Below are 19,857 nucleotides of genomic sequence, written 5' to 3'. Positions count from 1 at the left end.
TTGTGCTTTGCTGTGGTAATTATTAAATGGCACTGGCAGGCAACATTATAATTGACACATTAACTGAAGCATTAACAAGCCAAAAGAAAGAACAGGTAGGCAGTGACTTGAAAACACTGCGACGCACATAAAGTGCAATATTCATAAAACACCGATTCACTGTTCAGAGCTGGCCATGACTATGAAACACTTTCACATATACACTTATAGCAGACTCACACGCTGCTGTCTAGCTTTGTTTTTAAACAGAAGGCTTGCAAAGGGATCCCCCTGGGCTAAAAAGAGCAGCAAAAAAAGGATATGTACTATAATTATGGATTTTCATGTCAAAAAAGGGAAATGTAAACCTCTTAGTGACGAAATTGTAACACAAGAGACACGCTATTTTTTTATCAGACATAGAAATAAGATTTAATCCACATATGAGATGTAAGAACATTTAATGTGCTTCCTTTAATTAAAAAAAACATATATATATATATATATATATATATATATATATATATATATATATATATATATATATATATATATATATATATATATATATATATATATATATATATATATATATATATATATATATATTACCTACTGGCGGTCGCCAGTAGGTAGTTATAGTTAGGATTTTTTTCAATGTTAAATCTCAAAATTCTATTTGGAATAACTTTGGCGCCGGTTGACGAATCTGCCTGAAAATTTCCTCAAAATGGCCTTGCGGCGCCCCGGTCCTTCCCTGAAAGTTTGGGGGGGATTTGTCAATCGGGGGCTGAGATAAAAGGGGGGGTCCCAAAACGTGTTTTCCCCTTGTTAATTTCCATAGGGCGGTCGACCTCACTTTTAGCCCGAACGGCTGAATGGATTTCCACCAAACTTGGCAAAATTGTAGGGACTGGTAGCCCGATGTGCCTTTGCTATGTCTCAAGATATGTGCTTCAGTGGATTTTGAGTAATTTAGGTTAAAAAAATATATACATCTATGGCCGCGCCCCGGTACGCGCACCGGGGAGCGCTCCGGGCGCGCCACGCGACTTGCGCGCAGAAAGATGATTGGTTCTTGGGTGTCTGTAAACATTCGAAACAGTCCGGAGCGGCTGCCATCTTGTGTCTCGGTAGGATCGAGACACAAGAGGTGGCCAAAACAAAGGGGGAAATGACCATAAGGGGGCAGGGTAGACCCCCCTGACCCCCTAGGTTTGATGTGGGGGCTATAAAAGGGTCCCTCTGGGCAAAACAAACCAACATTTTTTTTCGATTTGCGTGGGGGGAGCGCCCGGTACGCGCACTGGGGAGCGCACCGGGGAGCGCACCGGGGAGAAAAGAGAATGGCAGAGTTTAAAAATGTAAGTCATTTTATATAAATGGGAAGTAGTTCTGAAAAGAACTTTTTTTTAAATTGTTTTTGTTGTTTTATATATTTTTTTTGTGTGAACATTTTTTACTTTTTTTGGTTTTTCAAAACAATTTTATATATTTTTTTGTTTTTTTAGTACTTCAAAAAAAACAGAAGGATTTGAAAATGGCTCAACAGGAGCAAAAAAAACCCAATAAAGAATTATTGCTTTCGTTTGTGAGAGCACTTGTGGTTTTCTTCTGCTCTGTTAACTAAGGTGATACTTTTTTCACCATAAGTAATAGTAGCCCCACAATAAATACAAACTATTTTGAAGTTTGAGAATTTGCGTTGGATGTTGGGCACCATTTGACGCCCTTCAGGTGCTGCAAAAGATGATTCCGCACTTGAGGTGCTAGGATGAGGGGTCTGTGGGTTTTCAGCCATAGCTCTCACCTGTGCTTGGGCCAAATTATTTGGGTGCCACCTCTCCATGTGGCGAAGCATGGTGTGGTTGTCAAAACTATATTTTTTAGCAGGATTGCCACGTGAAAGGATGTTCTTGCAAATTAGACATGTTACTTTAGGGGCATTAACTTTCTTCAGTCCTGCAGGAAACTTAAAGAATTGCCAAATGTAGTGCTCTTTTACATGAGATGGGTGGGGTTCCTCTGGTAGGAACTGTCTCTCCTGCTCCTCCTGCTCCTTTTCCTCCTCTTCGTCCTGCTCACGACCAAAAAGCAGAGGTGGTGGTGGTCCTTTTGGTGGTGGTGGTGGTGGTGGTGTTGGAGCACCAGCAGCAGCAAGTAGAGTAGCCATTATTGGTCTCTCACAAAGAAATAGCTCTTGCTCTCTCAAAGAAGAAAGTAAGAATGAGGAAAAAAGGTGGGGGCTTTCCTCATTTGGAAAAAAAAACTATTAGGAACCAATGAAAAGTGTTATTTTCAAGTCACATGACCCGATGCGCTTACGTTACGCGCTCTGGTGCGCTTACGTTACGCGCTCCGAGCCGCGCCGCGGAGCGCTTCCTGGTGCGTTTACGCAGCGCGTCATAAGACACATCGCGTGGCTACGCCATACGTCACGCTTACGCGACGCGTCACGATGTTGTTTTCGATCGCGACATTGGCGCTAACGGGACGCTTCCCGGTTCGCGCACCGGGGCGCTTCAAAATACTACGCTTTCCGGGGCGCTCACCGGGGCGCGCACCGGGAGCGCTCCAGGGCAAAAAAAATAAAATAAAAAAATAAAAAATGAAAAATTGTAAGGACTGGTAGCCCGATGTGCGTTTGCTATGTCTCAAGATATATGCTCCAGTAACTTTTAAAAAATATATATTGGGCTACATTGGGCTATATATATGTTAGAGCCCAAATGTAGCCCAATGTAGCCCAATGTAGCCCAAAGATGGCCACCAGAGACAAAAAAATACAAATGTAGCCCAAATATCAGCCAGATGTAGCGCAACTATAGCCCAATGATAGTATGTACCAGAGTGTTCTAACGAACAACTAGAGTGCTAACAGTCTTACTTATAAAGTGAGACTTTTAGTTAGGAATTAGCATTAAAAAAACCTTTGAAATTCACTGAAAAAAACATAGGTTTCACACCAGTTATAGTTAGGAATTAGCATTTAAAAAACCTATTAAATTCACTGAAAAAACCATAGGTTTCACACCAGTTATAGTTACCTGGAAATTTTACTGACATAAAACCATTGAAATTCCCACGTTATAGTTAGTTGGACTCACTATAACTTGCGCGTGTAATGCACTGCTGATGACATCACATATTACATCACTCATGACATGGTCAGTGACATCACTCATGACATCACTGATGACACCATCCAAATGTGTGCCTTTCTGAAAAATAAACATGTTTTATATATGTATATGTAAAGGTCAATGGAAGAATAAATGTTTAAATAAGTGTCTTAATGGATGTTTTTAAAAAAAATGATTGGTTAACTGGCTTATTAAGTGTATCATAGTGAATACATATATTAGCGAGTATTGTTTAAATATTTAAATGTTTGTATCAGTGTTTCACTTTGTGTATAAGTGGCTGCATGGGTTGGTGAGTAGCTACACTGGTGTGAAACCTATGGGTTTTTCAGTGAATATATATATATATATATATATATATATATATATATACATATATATATATCCACCACAAGAACTTGCCTGGAATGTATGGAACAGGAAAAAGCCGGTGATGCCATGTAATGTGGCGTCTGAACAGTGACCCGGACCCCACAACCCACGGGGATTTTAATTTGGGCATTGAACATGAAACAAGAAACTCACTCAAGGGTAACCCTTGCACTACAATAACTATCGGGCCATTTTCATGGCCACGCCCATTACGGTGGGGGTTTGGAAGCAAAAACGAGTGCAGGGATAGATGACTGGTTTCATCGGCAGCAAGTCCTTACCCCTTTGAAGAAGTGCGGCTGATAGCACGAAACGCGTCAGGGCTGGACATTATTTCTGGGAGGCAGCAAGCTGAACCTTCGCTGTTTTCATCATCAATAAAGTTGCAAAATCGAATTTCCCTGATTGTGGTTCCCTCATTCCAGGCAAGTTCTTGTGGTGGAGATATATATATATATATATATATATATATATATATATATATATATATATATATATATATATCCTCGCTCTCTGCCCCAAGATACGTGGCACTCTTATTGACGGGTGCAGTCCAAGCGCGTCGGAGCCTCGCGCTCTATGTATACAAGCTCACTCCCTCCCGGTCCTGGGTGAGAAAATAAAGACTGCACACACGGGGATCTATGATTCCAAACAGCAACTTTACTCGCACAGACGCGTTTCGGAAGCCGCGCTTCCTTCCTCAATGTTGTTACATTGCAACGCGCACCACGGCGCCATTTTATTTCAAAAAGCACACACGGGTTTGAGTATAGGACATGCGCCAATTGCAAGACGTGACCTGCTATGAACCAACTACTAAACAACGATACCAATCCAGGATCGATGAGCTGCATGAACTACTCAAAAAATGGCATGACAAACTAATGCTTGAGACCGATGAATATCTTTTTCTCAAGACAATACATCCAGTTACCCCTACCTTTTATTACTTACCCAAAGTACATAAGAGGATGGACAAGCCACCGGGGTGCCCTATTATTTCATCTATGGGCAGCCTCACCGAGAATCTCTCAAAGTTTTTAGACCATTTCCTTTTTGAAATTGTTTTGGGCTTGAAATCATACATTCGTGACACTGCTGATTTTATCGAAAAAAATTTAATCTATTGACAGGCATTCAGGTTATTGTATACTGACACTTGATATCACCAGCCTCTACACGAGCATTGAGCATGCGCAAGGGATGAAGGCGATTGATTACTTTTTAGGAAAGAGACCCTTCAATTGCCCAACACAACATCATGCTAATGGAGTTAATTGCATTCTGTCTTCATAATACATTTTTTTTATTTCAGGATGCTTTATTTAGACAGCTCTCCGGTACAGCCATTGGTTCCTGCTTCGCCCCCAGCTACGCAAATTTGTTCGTGGGCTGGTGGGAGGAGCATGAGGCCTGGGCCCCTGAGAAAGAGCAATGGTCTAACTGTATCGTCTCATGGTATCGTTACATAGACGATCTTTGTATAGTGTGGAATGGCTCAATTGAGACAGCTCAGCAATATATTGCAGTGCTAAACGACAATGATTGTAACCTGATTTTTACTGGCCAGGTCAGTACTAGTGCGGCAGTGTGCCTAGATCTGAAAGTGGAGGTGACGGACAATAAGATCAAAACTTCCCTATACATAAAGCCAACGGCAGGAAATAGTATGCTGCATGCGTCTAGCAGTCATCCCCAGAAACTTATCAGGAGTATACCCTATGGCGAGCTATTACGGTTGAAACGTAACTGTTCAACCAATGAGGATCTTGAGCTTGCTGCTAAGGAGAGCATTGAGAGATTTGAATCTAGGGGGTACAGTAAGATATTGTTGCAAAATACACTTGACAGGGTTAGGATACCATCGAGAAGCACCCTATTCTCTAAAAAGAATAAACCCATGACTAACATAGAGAAATTCAGAATGATCACTCCCTATTCACAGGACTGCCAACAACTCAGAACAATTCTTAAGAGACATTGGCATATTCTCAAAAATGACAATATCATAGGGAATGACGTGCCTGATAACCCTCTAATCACTTTCAAGAGAGCTCGTTCTCTGAGAGACACTTTGGTTCAGAGCCATTTGTCACCAATTCCAACGAAGACAGGAAAGCTCAAAGATGTGAAGGGCTTTTTTCCTTGCGGACGGTGCAAGGCCTGTGCCAATAGTAAAAGGGTTTACACATATAACATCACAGGGTGCAGACAGAAAAAGAAAATCAACCAGTTCCTAACCTGTAGCACGCCGTTTGCAGTTTACTGCCTTAAATGCCCATGTGGGCTTAGGTACATAGGGAGTACCATTAATCCCGTAAAATTGCGTATTTTGGAACACATGAGGGCCATAGCTAACAGAGACTTCTCATATCCTGTCGCAAGACACTTTTCCATCAAACACAATAGCGACAGAAGTCTCTTGCAGTACTATTGCTTGGACGCAATTTCTGAAAACATCAGGGGAGGAGACAAGCTACAGAAACTCCGCAGATTAGAATCTCGACATATTATAGATTGTCAGACCAAGGCCCTTGAGGGACTTAATTGTGGAGAAGAATTAGCAGTACACTTAGGCAGTTAAACAATATGGCAATAGTAATTGAGGGCAGCGATCAATCCGGCTGAGGCCACATACACAAAAACCGTATATGAATTTGTTATTTGTTATTTGCTATGATTTTCTTTCTACAATTGATGAGGCATTATTATTAGATAAATTGACGAGATCTATTGATGAATATAAAGCTTGACTTATGTGTATTTCTGGATTTCTGGATTTTGCAGGATTTTGTTAACTACACAGTAATTTTCAATTTTAATGTAATGAATAATACAGGGTACTTTTTTGGGACAGCTTATTGTATTGGGCTTTTGTCAATTGAAAAGGCAACCTTGCTGGTTGCCACAGGCCGATCCACTGCAAGATTTCACTTTTTGCCCACACGTAATAACCTATGAGGGGTTATTTGCCGATTCACGGCGTGAATTGTGAGTAATGTTTTTCATCATCCTTTTCTTTAAATGTTGGTTCTAATTTTAGAACTATCATAGAGATAATGTGGTAATAATATCTACTTAGTGCTATGTTATGGCTTACATGTACTAGGAAGATGGCGCTCGCGCGCCTGTCCTCTCTCTATGTCCTATACTCAAACCCGTGGTGCTTTTTGAAATAAAATGGCGCCGTGGTGCGCGTTGCAATGTAACAACATTGAGGAAGGAAGCGCGGCTTCCGAAACGCGTCTGTGCGAGTAAAGTTGCTGTTTGAAATCATAGATCCCCCATGTGTGCAGTCTTTATTTTCTCACCCGGGACCGGGAGAGAGTGAGCTTGTATATATATATATATATATATATATATATATATATTACCTACTGGCGGTCGCCAGTAGGTAGTTATAGTTAGGATTTTTTCAATGCAAAATCTCAACATTCTATTGGGAATTACTTTGGCGCCGATTGAGGAATCTGCCTGAACATTTCCTCAAATTTGCCTCGCGGCACTTCGGTCCTTCCCTGAAAGTTTCGGGGGATTCGTCAAGCGGGGGCCAAGATAAAAGGGGGGTCCCAAAACGTGTTTTCCCCATGTTAATTTCCATAGGGCGGTCGACCTCACTTTTAGCCCGAACGGCTGAATGGATTTCTACCAAACTTGGCAAAATTGTAGGGACTGGTAGCCCGATGTGCCTTTGCTGGGTCTCAAGAAATGTGCTCCAGAGGATTTTGAGTAATTTAGGTTAAAAAAAATATATATATCTGTAAGCGCGCCCCGGTACGCGCAACGGGGAGCGTACAGCGCGCAACGCGAGTTCGCGCGCGGAAAGCTGATTGGCTCTCGGGTGTCTGTAAACATTCCAAACAGTCCGGAGCGGCCGCCATCTTGTGTCTCGGTAGGATCGAGACACAAGAGGTGGCAAAAACAAAGGGGGAAATGACCAAAAGGGGGCAGGGTAGAACCCCCGGAACCCCTAGGATTGATGTGGGGGCCATAAAAGGGCCCCGCGGGGCAAAAAAAAAATTACTTTTTTTTCGATTTGCGCAGGGGAGCGCCTGGTACGCGCACTGGGGAGTGTACCGGGGAGTGTACCATGGGGAAAAAAGAATGACAGAGTTTTTAAAAAATTTAGTCTTTTTTAAAAAATTGGAGGTAGTTCTAAAAAGAACTGTTTTTTTCTTCTTTTTGTTGTTTTATATTTTTTTATTGTTTTTTGGAACATTTTTTACTTTTTTGGGGTTTTCTGAACAGTTTTATATTTTTTTGTAGTTTTTTATGGGGAGAAACAAAAAACAGGGAATTGTAAATGGCTCAACTGGAGCAAAAAAAAACCAGAAAAAATTAGGGATTTTTCGGGCACTTATGGTTATCCCCAGCACAGATGATAAGTTTTATACTTTGCTCATCATAGCAAATTACCTTTCCACAATATTTGCACATGATTTTAAAATCGTTAAATTTTGGTTGTATGATAGGCATTGTCTCTGTTGCCTCTGAACCCGATGGAGTTGGTTCTTTCGATGTTGAAGGTCTAGATGTGATGGGGGTAGCTTACTGCAGAGGTCCCTTACCTCTGCAGCAGAATAGTTGATTGGGTGCCAACGGATCATGTGCCGAATCATGGTATGATTCCCGAAGGAATATTTTTTGTTAGGGTTCCCCATGGACAGCTCAGCATCACAAATCAGACAAGTTACCTTCGCAGCGTTGACTTTTTTGAAACCCCTTGGGATTTTGTAGAACTGCCATACGAAGTGCTCTTTTGGTTTGTAGGGCTGATTAACTTCAGGCAGGAAATGCCTTGTCTGTCCCTCCTCTTCATCATCTTCCTCCTCTTCTTCTTGACCACCAATGTGATCTTCTGGTGGTCTTTTTGATGGTGGTGGTGGTGGGGCAGATGCTCCAGCTGCTGCTGCTACTGTAGCCATTTTAATGTGGAAAAGATTAGAGACAGATCTCAAAACAGGTCTTTCTCAGTCAAAGGACAAAGTCAGAATAAGGAAAAAAGGTGGGGGCTTTCATCATTTGGAAAACAAAACTGTTCTGGACCGATGAAAAGTGTTATTTTCAAGTCACATAAGCAGGCTTTCATCATTTGGAAACCAAAAGTGTTGTGAACCAATGAAAAGTGTTATTTTCAGGTCACATGACCCGATGCGCTTACGCTACGCGCCCCGGGGCGCGTAGCGTAAGCGCGCCAAGACGTTTTGCGATCGTATGCGCTCGCGAGCTTCCGGGTGCGCTTACGCTGTGCGTCATATGACGCATCACGCGGCTACGCGATACGTCATGATGTTGTTTTCGTTCACGGAAATAGCGCTAACGGGAAGCTCACCGGTACGCGCCCCGGGGCGCACCACAGCACTGCACTGCGCTTACCGGTGAGCGCATCGGTATGCGCCCCGGGAGCGCACCGGGGCAAAAAAAAAATTTTGTTCAAAATATTACATAAATATACAATATAAAATTCGTAATAAAAAATATTACATTTCATACCTATAGAGATTTGCTATTAAAAAACCTATGAAATTCACTGAAAAAACCATAGGTTTCACACCAGTTATAGTTAGGAATTGGCATTTAAAAAACCTATTAAATTCACTAAAAAAACGTAGGTTTCCACTATAACAGTGCAATGCACTGCTGATGACGTCACATATTACATCACTCATGATATAGTCAGTGACATCACTCATGACATGACTGATGACACCATCCTTGTGATACAGTGACAGACCTCCTTTCACTGTAATGTAACCCTTAAAACACATATTCAAAAATAGAAACTAAAATTTTCAAAAAAATGGAGATACCCATACCAGTTACAACAACCAATTCAATAATTCCACCATCTATATACACATCCACTCATTCACCGACAGTTCTATATAATCACTCATACGTATACTCACTCATCAAATATAATGATACACATATATATCCTGTTACACACCGACAGTCATCCAAAAGATACTCTCACACATACTCACACATGCAAATAAACTATTGAACCTCCATGTATTTGCATATACAGCTATACACACACTACCACCTTACTTCTAAGGAACCTTACACATACTTACTCTCTTAAACAATCACTTATAGAAACACATACTTATTTAAACAGGAACTCTTACAATCCCTTAGTCTCACATATACTCACTTATATACATCAATATTCACATATACTACATTAAAACATATGTAATTACTATTAAAGACACTAGTGAGACAGTCATTCACTCACTAACATACACATATACACATTCATCCACCCATACAGTCCTGCACATATACCGTCTTCAAAACACATACAAAGAGAGAGTCAGTCATTTGTGCATCTATGTGCTAAGTAATACCCCACCAAACCATATAAACACTCATACTGATACTAAAAAAAACATCTAATAACCCAAATACCTACACATGTAGCTACTCACCAACCCATGCAGCCACTTACACACAAAGTGAAACACTAACACATATATTTAAATATTTAAACATTACTCTCTAATATATGTATTCACTAACAAACACTCAATAAACCAGTTAACCAATCAATTTTTTTTTAAAAAGCATCCATGTAAACACTTATTTAAACATTTATTCTTCCATCAACTTTTACATATACATATATAACACATATTTATTTTTTTAAAAGACACACATTCACTGGATGGTGTCATCAGTGATGTCATGAGTGATGTCACTGACCATGTCATGAGTGATGTAATATGTGACATCATCAGCAGTGCATTGCACGCGCAAGTTATAGTGAGTCCAACTAACTATAACGTGGGAATTTCAATGGTTTTATGAGAGTAAAATTTCCAGCTAACTATAACTGGTGTGGAACCTACGTTTTTTTAGTGAATTTAATAGGTTTTTTAAATGCCAATTCCTAACTATAACTGGTGTGAAACCTATGGTTTTTTTCAGTGAATATATATATATATATATATATATATATATATATTACCTACTGGCGGTCGCCAGTAGGTATATATAGTTAGGATTTTTTCCCTATGGGATTTTTGAAAATTCTATGTCTAATAACTTTGGCGTTTGTGGACGGAATCGGCTGAAATTTTCAGGAAAATGGCACATTTTGTTTCTGAGCAGCCCCTGAAAATTTGGTGGGGTTTCGTCAAGGGGGGGCCGAGAAAAAAGGGGGGTCCCAAAACGCGTTTTCCCCATTCATTTTTCCATAGGGCGGTTGGACTCACTTTTAGCTCGAACGGCTGAATGGATTTGCACGAAACTTGGCAAAATTGTAGGGACTGTTAGCCCGATGTGCCTTTGCTAGGTCTCAATATATGTGCTTCAGTGGATTTTGAGAAATTAACGTTTAAATCAAGATATATATCTGTAACAGCGCTCCGGGCAGCGATCCGGTCCGCTTACTTTTCGCGTTTCGGAACTTTGCGCGCAGAAAGCTGATTGGCTCTCCGGTGTCTGTCAACATTCTAAACAGTCCGGAGCGGCCGCCATCTTGTCTCTCGGTAGGATCGAGAGAGAAGAAGAGGTGAAAAACGAAGGGGGAATTTAATGAAAGGGGGCAAGGTATCCCCCTCTTGACCCCCTAGGAATGTTGTTAGGGTTATTAAAGGGTCCCGTGGGGAAAAGAAAAAAAAAATGATTTTTCACGGTAGAAGTGCTTCACGGGCCGCGAACTGGGCCGCAAACTGGTAGCGAAACGGGAATTCGCCATTTTGTGCTTCGTTAATTAAATTACTAGGTATAAGGGGGTGCGGGAGACGTATCCTAATCCCCTATGTTTCCTGAGGGTGGCTGAGGAGGCTGATATATGTTGATACATCTCTTCCAGCGGCTGTGCGTGAGCTTTTTTTTTTTTTGCTGCGTGACAGTCCGGAGCGGCCGCCATCTTGTCTCTCGGTAGGATCGAGAGAGAAGAAGAGGTGAAAAACGAAGGGGGAATTTAATGAAAGGGGGCAAAGTATCACCCTCTTGACCCCCTAGGAATGTTGTTGGGGTTATTAAAGGGTCCCGTGGGGAAAATAAAAGAAAAAATGATTTTTCACGGTAGAAGCGCTTCACGGGCCGCGAACTGGGCCGCAAACTGGTAGCGAAACGGGAATTCGCCATTTTGTGCTTCGTTAATTAAATTACTAGGTATAAGGGAGTGCGGGAGACGTATCCTAATCCCCTATGTTTCCTGAGGGTGGCTGAGGAGGCTGATATATGTTGATACATCTCTTCCAGCGGCTGCGCCATCTTGCCTTTTTTCCAATGCCACAATTTTGTCGTGCACGGCAGCCATTTTAGATGCCAGGCTGGTCCCAGGCTATCACCTACCCCTGCGGATGTAGTTTATGGCCCCAGCTGTAGAGAATTCAGACATGCCAACCCTCCCGATTCAGGCGTGTGACTACTGATTTCAGTGCTAGTCTCCCGCCTCCCGATTTCTGCAAGCAAAAACCCGGGGGCATATTACGAACAACTAGCGATAATTTTTGTCTCTAACTTGTTTAGAGACAAAAATTATCGCCGCACATCGGCGATTTTTATCGCAGATAAACCTTGCTATTATCGCAGAAAAGTCAGCGATATTCATGTATTATCGAGCAAATGCTCTTAGCCATGTTATCCACCTCCCATTGGATAACATGGCTAAGAACTGCTCAGGGCAGGTGTTAGATTTTGGAGATATTCGCGCTTAGCGCGAATATCTCCAAAAGTTGGTAATAGGAGATAGCGATGTTAGGGACTGTTTCCAGTCGCTAACATCTTGGCACGCCACTTTGCATGTCATTAGTGATAAGTATCACTGACATGCAAAGCGGGGCCCAAGATGGTCGCTATCTCCTTTCAGCTGTCACTAACTGGTGTTAGCGACAGCTTGGTAATAGGGAGATAATTTTATCTCCGCTTTCATGGCTTTTAAAGCCAAAAAAGCGGAGATAAACCCCCTTGATAATATGCCCCACGATTCCTTGGGGGTTTCAGCTGACAGGGCTTGGTATTGTGTTACATGGTAATTTTTCCAGGAAACGTCAGAGGGTCGATGCAGGGGTTCTAGAAGAGGTGATAAACCATTTAAGCCTCATGAACAAGCGCATGGTCTTTTAAAGATTTGTGAAGTACTCGGGGCGGCGGTGTGTGTGTGCCCTCTTTCAGGAGCGGGCGGGGGGGCACTGCCAGCAACTTGCCAGGTCAGGTAGTGTTCAACACGTGCATCACCCTTTCTCTGCCTGCTATTGCGCTCCATGCTTCGGAAAGGTAAGAAAAAGAACGTGCATTTGAGTTTGAAATGTCCGATCCTGCAGCAGCACACTTCCAAAGCCCACACATGATAATAACCCGATTCAAGGCCCTATTCACCCGTTTTTAAAAAAATAGATAACACTCCAACAAAGTAAGATTATAAAACTTTATTAACTTTTAACTATAATGAACGGAACAAAAACTAAAAACATTTAAACATTTTTCAACTCAAAAAGCAACAATGGTTAGAAGCTGTCTTTTGTGCGAATAGTCCCAAGGCAGCACAACGTGCAGAGTTCTGGACGGCACCCAGGTGATGTCGCCTGGGTGCCGCACTGGTTTTGGGATCCTACAATGCAGCACAGAAAAACAGCGTGGGGCGTCCCGGGTGGTGCGGGGGGAGGCCTCGTCAGTAGCGGTCTGTTGTGCGAATAGTCCCAAGGCAGCAGAACGCGTTGAGATGTTGATGGGACTGTGTCCAGTGTCCCATGGCTGACACAACATGTACGACAGGCACCCAGGTGATGTCCAGTAAACTGCCGCACTGGTTTTGGTATCCTACAATGCTGCTCCGAAAATTGGCGTGCGGCGGCCCGGGGGGGGGGGGGCGTGGGGGAGGCGGCGTGAACGGGCCTCCCCAGGTGGCGGCCATCTAGCTGAGTTGCGCCCGCTCTTGCGGCTACAGCGTCTCGCTCACCATGTTGTTGAGTTGCTCCCACTCTTGCAGTGCAGCGATAGGCGGCTGCCACATGGCTCTTAAAATGGCGGACGGCTCCTCGGTTTTGGGCCTGGTCCACTGAAATGGCCCTGGGACACCTTGGAACTCGGACGCTTGCCTGCTAGGGCTTGGGCTCCATTCTCGAAAAGCGTCCCCTCAGCCGTGAAGATTCTACAAAAGTCTTGGGGGCCCCCGACTCCCGCAGGCTTCCGGTGGGGAGCGGCTGCCATGATTGCTCGCGGAATGACCACGACGGAGCCACGAGATGGTGGTGCTCTCATGCTGACGCCAGCTTCAGTCTGAATGATCCAGAAACAAGGTGGGGCTTTCATCGTTTGGGAAAAAAAAATGTTCTAAACCAATGAAAAGTGTTATTTTTAGGTCATATGACCAAGCCTTCCATCTTTAGGAAAGCAAAAGTAAAATGAACCAATGAAAAGTTTTATAAACAAGTCACATGACCTGTTATGCGGCATAGGGCTACAAAAAGCGTAGAAAATCCGTTGGCACGTGAGGCGGCGTCAGTAGCGGACCGATGTGCGAATAGGCCGAAGGCAGCACAACGCGCCGAGATCCGGATGGCACCGAGGTGGTGTCCAGCAAATTGCCGCACTGGTGTGGCCATCCTACAATGCTGCGCCGAAAGACGGCGTGTCCAGCTGAGTTGCGGTCACTGTTGCGGTACAGTGACTCGAACGCGCCGAGATCCGGATGGCACCGAGGTGGTGTCCAGCAAATTGCCGCACTGGTGTGGCCATCCTACAATGCTGCGCCGAAAGACGGCGTGTCCAGCTGAGTTGCGGTCACTGTTGCGGTACAGTGACTCGAACGCGCCGAGATCCGGATGGCACCGAGGTGGTGTCCAGTAAATTGCCGCACTGGTGTGGCCATCCTACAATGCTGCGCCGAAAGATGGCGTGTCCAGCTGAGTTCCGGTCACTCTTGCGGTACAGTGAGTCGAACGCGCCGAGATCCGGATGGCACCGAGGTTGTGTCCAGCAAGTTGCCGCACTGGTGTGGCCATCCTACAATGCTGCGCCGAAAGTCGGCGTGGGGTGCCCCGTTGGCTTATGAGGTGATGTCAGTAGTGGACCGATGTGTGAATAGGTCGGAACCAGCACAAGGCGCCAAGATCCGAATGGCAAGTCCTGGATGTTGAGTGCCTCAGTTGAGAGTTCTGAGCAGTGCTTGTAAGATAAGCATGAGCGGATTTTGCGGATTGGCAATCCGCGAATTTGCGGATTTGCAAACTCGCAATCCGCAAAATCCGCGAATTCCCGCGAATTTGCGGATTTTTTTTTTTTTTTGTGTTCGCCCGTGTTTCTGCCAGTTCGCGAGGGTTTTTACAATTTCGCAATTTGCGAACTTACCTGTCGGGTCGCAAGTTTTGCGAACTTGTTGTTTCTACGTGTCCAACCTGTTTGGGACACTCTTCTTCATCACTGCCACTCTCTGTCACCACTGCCACTCTCTGACTACTCATGCCACCCTCTGGCCCACCCATGCCACCCTCTGTTTCATCACCACACCCTCTGGTTGTCCAGTGTACATTATTTTTGGCAAAGCAAAGCACACCTTCCCTGCCTCAAGTGACCTGAATTAATTTGGGGCTGATTAATGTGTCACAGAATATTTTTTTAGCTGGCACCTGCTTCCTTAGTGCGCCCTGATTAGTGATCTTTTGCACTTGCTAAGTGCTTTCATTGTTGCAAAATTAGTTACAACACCTGCCCTGCCCCAACTGACAATAATGAATTAGGGGCTGATTAATGGATTTTAACTTCCAGCCTGGCTCCTGCTTGTCTCCCTTAGCTGTAATTCAGGACCTTTGTGGCATATGTGTAACTATTCTGAGGTTCAGAGCAGGGTCACATAATAGTTGCAACTGGCAACTGAACTCTGGAGGGGCCCCTCAGGAAGCACTACAGGAAATGGCTACTAATGATGAGCCTGAACTTTTGAACCTGGTAAGTAGTTACTTTCAGTTTTGCTAAAATCGTATTTCTGCAATTTCGCACTTATTCGCGGGGCGCGAACTCACGCGAACAGTGCGAGCAGTGCGAGCAAAATCCGCTGCTCGCGGATTTGCGGATTTTTCAGGAAATTCGCAAATCTCGCGGATTGCGGATTTCCCGAAAATCCGCAAAATCCGCGAGCGGAACGGATTTTCCGCCCATGCCTATTGTAAGACTGTCTGAAGCTTATTTGCACCTGCTGCAGCTTCACTATTGCCCTGGTGTGGCCAAAGGTGGCACATGACATAGGCGGCCGGCTCCCGAGGTCCGGCGGAACTTTTTTCCTTTTCCTTTCTGCTTCTTTTCCTACAATCCGTTTCGTCTGAAGACACGACCAGGTCCCTGAATGTGTGCAGGGGGACGCTATTGATTGAATGAAAATGGCGGCTTGACACAAAGCTGACTCAAGCGTTACTGTTGATGCTATACAGACAAAAATTGGTTTTCAGTTTGTACATTCTTCAGGTTTTTTTTTTCCATCCAAGTCTGATTGAGAGTTTGTAGAAAAATGGCTTCAGATTTTCCAAATACTACTCTTCAACATTCTTCCTAAATGTAACAATGTGAAACTCACTAGGAGAACGGCTGTTTCTGTTTCCTTTCAAAATGCTGCCAACAATATTTTCTGAATGGAAGACACCATCTTGTAGCATAAAGGGCCGAAAGGGGTTCTGGTCTGGCCGATGGTTGGTGGAGACATTTTGACTATATCTTGGACCTGCCCGGCCTCGCCCAAAATGGCGCCGGTATAAATGGGACTCGTAACTCCTTGCCCACAAATGTATATCTAGAAAATGTTATTGTAAGTGGCCCTGTCGTATTTTAATTACAAAATGTACGTCCACCGATTCCGCAACTGTTAGACACCTTTGTTCTTGCAACCTAATGGCCCGCTCGTTACGTTCTTCTACAGTGTAAATGTCTCCTCATCATATACGAATTCAGTTTGCTCCGTGGCCGGCCCACGTGGTTATAGGCCCGTATTTGTATACTGACATTTTCACAATAAAGGTTTTTAAAACAAAACACGGTAGTAGTATTTACATTGGTAAAGTTTTTACTTTTAGTCACTGTTTTCGAATCAGTAAAGGCAAGTGAAATAAAGCAGTCCAATTACATGACGGATAAAAGGTATAATATGTAGGAACGCAGTAAAGATAAATGCTTAAGGGCAGTTGTGTTTTTCATGTCTGCAATATAAAGTGATCGATAAGAATCTGATAATCAGGCGTATCGGCGACTAAGACAGCAGGCCGAATCTCTTTTACTCAACGGCTCCGTCATGGAAGGAAGAAACGCCCTTTTTCTCGAAAAAGGAATATATTTTACTTACAAGACAGTTGTAAATTTTCCGGGAAAGTACATTAGCCTGGAATATTATAACATATGTTTGAAAAAAAAATATTGTTCGAAAACAATAAAAAGCGTAATTTTTAGGTCATATGACCAAGCTTTTCATCATTAAATTAACAAAAGTAAAATGAACCAATGAAAAGTTTTATTAACAAGTCACATGACCTGTTATGCTTACGTTACGCGCTGCGCGCCGCGCCTCGGATCACTTCCGGGTGCGGTAACGCGGCGTGTCATATAACGCATTACGCGACAACGTAGGTCAAGAATATAGTCAAAATGTCTCCACCAACCAGCGTTCGGAACACAACCCCTTTCAGCAGTCCAAAAAGTTCTGTTAAATGACAACAGAGGGGACAGGCAACAAGAACCATCAGTCAAAGAGGGGAGGGCAAGTTCTTCTCTTCCGGGTCATGTTGGGGCGCTACCGGAACTGATCGAATTGGTAGTCTACAGTGTTTCTGGATGTTTCAGACTAAAGCTGGCGTCAGCATGAGACCACTACCATCTCGTAGCTCCGTCGTGGCCATTCCACGAGCAATCATGGCAGCCGCTCCCCACCAGAAGCCTGCGGGAGTCGGAGGCCCCCAAGACTTTTGTAGAATCTTCACGGCTGAGGGGACGCTTTTCGAGAATGGGACCCAAGCCCTATCAGGGAAGCGTCCGAGTTCAAAGGTGTCCCAGGGCCATTTTAGTGGACCAGGCCCAAAACCGAAGAGCCGGCCGCCATTTTGAGAGTCCTGTGGCAGCCGCCTATCGCTGCACCGCAAGAGTGGGCGCAATTCAGCTGGATGGTGGGCAAGACGCTGTAGCCGCAAGAGTGGGCGCAACTCAGCTGGATGGGACAAGGTTCAGAATTGAAGAGTCATCAAAAGGCAAAAAGTTCCGCCGGACCCCGGGAGCCGGCCGCCTATGTCGGGGGCGATCTCAGGCTACACCAGTGCTATAAGACTTGGGGAGGGTGTCGGAGCCAAGCGTCTTCTCCGAGTCCATGGCCATCACACCGCCCCTCAGGGGCCTCCGTCAAGCTGTTTAGGAAGGTAACATATCACATTGTTTTCTAATGCAGTCAGGTCCACAAACGACACTCACTTACTTTGAGAATAGTGAAGCTGCAGTAGGTAGAAATAAGCTTCAGACAGTGTTACAAGCGCTGCTCAGAACTCTTAACTATGGCACCCAACATACAGAACTTATGCCATTTGAGAATGGCAGTGACATCGAAGCAACTCAGGGACCAAAACCATTAACGTACTTTCACGTATGAAAATCTTACTTGGCGAGGGGGCAGGAGCGAAGCGCCCCCTCCCAGTCAGCGCCACCACACCGTATGTTGAAAATTTGAAGCCATCGTTCTACAAAGTCAACCAAACTTGGATTGAAAAATCTAGAAAAATGTACAAACTGAAAACCAGTTTTGGTCTGCATAGCATCAGTAGCAACGCTTGAGTCAGCTTTGTGTCAAGCCGCCATTTTGATTCAACAAAGCACAGGCATTGAAAAAGGCTCAAACTCAGAACTCTGAACTATGGCACCCAACATCCAGGAGCTTGCCATCCGGATCTTGGAGCCTTGTGCTGCTTTCGACCTATTCACACATCGGTCCACTACTGACATCATCTTATAAACCAACGTTATGTAAATAGTTTTTTAATAAAATGTTTTACCCTGTTTCTTTGCTGGTGTGTTGTCTATATTTTTAATATTTGCATAGAGTTTGTCGTTATTTTGTGCGGGATGGGTGATGGAGCCGAGCTGTCTTGCAGCCCTCATGGTGTGGAGCTCAGTTCATCTCACTATTTTCGTATTTCTCATGAAGGGTTGTTCCTAATATTTCTATTTTAGCGAGGTCAAAAAGAGATCCAATTAGTGGCCTACTGATTTTGCTCGATTACTTTTATTTTTTTACACGATTTTTCACTATCTGCAAAGACTAAACAGAGTATTGCGACTTTGTGCTTGTTTGTAAATAGAGAATGATCCAAAGAGAACCAATTCTAAAACAGTAAATGCTTGGACAACAATCAATCAAATGGAGAGACAAGCAGGCACGACGGATTACAACGGGGGTAAAGGCCTGCGTTAACTACCCTTCAGTATCTGCAAAGAGAGAGTACTACTAAGACAAAACAGGGGAGGGGGGGGGTGCAGCGTTCAAAGCACATCAGCGTGCATAAATACGAAAATGTTTTTATCTATCACGTACTTGACATTTTAAAGCTTTTCATATTTGCTATTAAAAAACCAATGAAATTCACAGAAAAAACCATAGGTTATAGTGGATATATAGTTAGGAATTTGCATTTACAAAACCTTGAAAATTCAATGAAAAAACCATTGGTTTTAGGCCATATATAGTTAGGGATTTGCATTTACAAAACCTTATTTTACTCGCATAAAACCATTGAAATTCCATATATAGTTATAAGCGCTAACTATATATCGCGCACCCGCAATCCACTGCTGATGATGTCACATATTACATCATTCATGTCATGGTTAGTGACATCACTGATGACATCACTGATGACATCTCAAATGACATCACTGATGACATCACTGATGACAACATCCAGTGACTGTATGTTTCTGTAAAGTTAAAATATGTCTTACATATTGAAGAATGAGTGGATGTATAAGTGTCTGGATGAAGGATTTAGTAGGTGCATGACTGACTGTATGAGTGAGTGATTAAATGTGTCTCACTGAGTGCATGGGTTAGTGACTAAACTGTCTTAATTTGTGCATCAGTATGTCTGTTGTTGTGTAAGCTGCTGCATGTGTTGATCAGTAGCTATAAGAGTGGCTATATGTGTTATTGATTGGTTGCCCAAGTATTTGAATGGGAGGCTGAGTGTGTGTGTGGGTGGCTGGGAGGTGTGTGACTCTGTGCATAGATGTGTAAGCAGTTGATTCACTAGGTGTATGAGTTCAAGAGTGCATGTGGAAACAGCTATATGGGCGGTTGACTGTGCATGGGTGTGTTGGTGAGTGAATGGATATCTCAGTGCTACATGTGCAAGTAAGTATGTATGTAAAACACAATACATGT

The 19,857-nt window shown here is 43.5% G+C and overlaps 1 protein-coding gene across 1 annotated transcript in view; it reads right to left on the bottom strand.

The window, feature by feature from the left end:
- LOC147728485 (uncharacterized) overlaps positions 1 to 19,857 on the bottom strand; it is a 310,726-nt gene that overhangs the window by 248,852 nt on the left and 42,017 nt on the right. The gene's annotated exons all lie outside the window — the stretch shown is intronic.

Source organism: Lissotriton vulgaris, chromosome 3_1 (assembly GCF_964263255.1).
Source record: "Lissotriton vulgaris chromosome 3_1, aLisVul1.2, whole genome shotgun sequence".
Classification (NCBI taxonomy): domain Eukaryota; kingdom Metazoa; phylum Chordata; class Amphibia; order Caudata; family Salamandridae; genus Lissotriton; species Lissotriton vulgaris.
This window is presented reverse-complemented; position numbering and strand designations above follow the sequence as displayed.